The sequence below is a fragment of the Austrofundulus limnaeus genome, unplaced genomic scaffold (genome assembly GCF_001266775.1).
Source record: "Austrofundulus limnaeus strain Quisiro unplaced genomic scaffold, Austrofundulus_limnaeus-1.0 Scaffold1, whole genome shotgun sequence".
Lineage (NCBI taxonomy): Eukaryota > Metazoa > Chordata > Actinopteri > Cyprinodontiformes > Rivulidae > Austrofundulus > Austrofundulus limnaeus.
This window is the reverse complement of record NW_013952403.1, coordinates 9,116,905-9,119,159: the sequence shown is the minus strand read 5'-3', so window position 1 is coordinate 9,119,159 and position 2,255 is coordinate 9,116,905.

The window sequence follows — 2,255 nt, the reverse complement described above, 5'->3', positions numbered from 1 at the left end:
TAACAATCCAACTTTTATCATTTTCTTAAACGTACACAGTGATCCTGCATTTTTAACATCACTCCCCAAATTATTCCCTAGTTTAATTCCTTGAATTAAAGTACACCGTTCCTTCTAACTAGTTCTGAATTTGAATTTTACAAATACATCTGTCCTTTAAAGGTTATAATAACTCTTTCTCTTAACAAAATGTACTTGGATGTTTAAAGGTAATGTGTTTTTGTGGGCCTTATAGCAGAGTATTATAATCAACCAAATCAAAGAACTCCAATATTTTCAATTGATAAAATATTAAATTTGATGGGTGACAACAATGTTTTCCAGTAATAATTCTCACAGCTCTTTTCTGTAATAAAAAAATCAGGATTTGTAATTGTCCTACACGCATTCCCCCAGAGTTCAAAACAAAAAAGTCTGGATCTATTATTGCATTATACAACATATACAGTGCTTTATCATTAAATAACTCCCTTACTTTATACAGAACAGCAAGAGATTTAGCCATCTTTGTTCTTAAATAATTTATGTGAGGTCTCCATGTCAACCTTTCATCAATTCACCTCACTGACTTTACAAATTTCAACCCCATCGACTCTTAATGGAACATCAACAGTTTTCTTTCTATTACTAAATACCAAATAATTAGTTTTCTCCAAACTTGATAATTTATTAAGTCCAAACCAAGTTTGTATTTTAACAAATTCCWTTTGCATCATTTCCAACATTTGTTCTATTTTACCCAAACAAAAAAAATGTAGTATCATCTGCAAATAATACACATTTGAAAAACTGACACATTTACCAAATCATTCACATACACTATAAACAACTTTGGTCCAAGTACAGAACCCTGAGGAACTCCACGTGTTGTGTTACAAAGTTCAGATCTTACACCAATTCTTCTGTATAAACTGTCACCTGTCTTTCAAATAGCTAGATATCCACTGTAATGCCCGTCCTCTACTACCATTGATTCAGCTTTTTGAGAAGAACACTATGGTCAATAGTGTCAAATGCTTTTTTTTAAATCAACAAAAATGCTTGCACAATACTGCTTTTGGTCAACAGCAGTTGTTGTTTGTTCAATGAATTCCATGAGAGCCATTGCTGTGGAATTATTTGCTCTGAACCCGTATTGACTACTGCTTAATATATTTTGTTTGTTGATGAATTGGTCTAATCTTGTCACAAATAACTTCTCTAAAAAGTTTGAAAACTGTGGCAACAAGGATATTGGTCTGTAATTGTTAAACACTTATTTTCCACCATTCTTATAGATAGGAATTACCTTAGCTATTTTCATGTCATCTGGAAATATTCCGGTTGAAAATGATAAATTACAGAAATGTGTAAATGGCTCAATAACACAACCAAAGTTACCAAAAATATTCATAAACACATCGTATGCTCTGTTTACATCACCAACATACACATCCTGCCAGTTTAGTTTTTTAAAGTCCTCTCTCAATTTATCCAAAGCTTTTTTATGTGTTTATCATTATCTTATTAGTTTTAACTGCAGGTTTGCTACATTGATAATGTTAATAAAAAGTAAATGATCACTTGAAAGCCCACTCAACACCTCTCCAATTCTGGCATTAATAAAAATATTTTCAATCACTGTTGCAGTTAGTGTTGTGTTTCTTGTTGGTTTTGATATTAAAGGATATTGTAAATATTTTGARTTTTTACATGACAAGTCTTGCCATTTGCTCTTGGAATACATTTTTTCTTCAGTTTTTGTGTTTTTAGTTATTTTAAAAATATACTAAGTGGACGCTATTGATCAACAAAAAGCTTGAAACTTGTCTCAAACATTTCCAAAAACTTTGCAGTGGCTTGTTCCTCTATGAAATTATTTATCAGTTCAAATAAGATCTAATTATTTATTTAAACTTATTTTATATATTTTGTTARTGAAATCACAAGTTTTATAATTTTGGGTTTGCTTTATTTTTCTCTTGAGTTTTAGGCTAATTAATAACTAAATTGTCCCTATGTGTGAGTGAGAGCGTGAATGATTTTCACYTCTCTCCTTGGCCCTACAGTGGACTTGCAACCTGTCCAGGGTGTACCRCACCCCTCGCACAGTGGCTCCTGGACGTGGGCACCAGTTAGAGATGGGCCTGGCTCATTAAAGGGATCCGGATCTTAATGAGCCATTTAATGACTGTGAACCAGTGCACAAAGCAAGTTCGATAAAGACATGGATGGCAGAGTCTGGTGTGGATGAACTTGACTGGCCTGCACAGAGT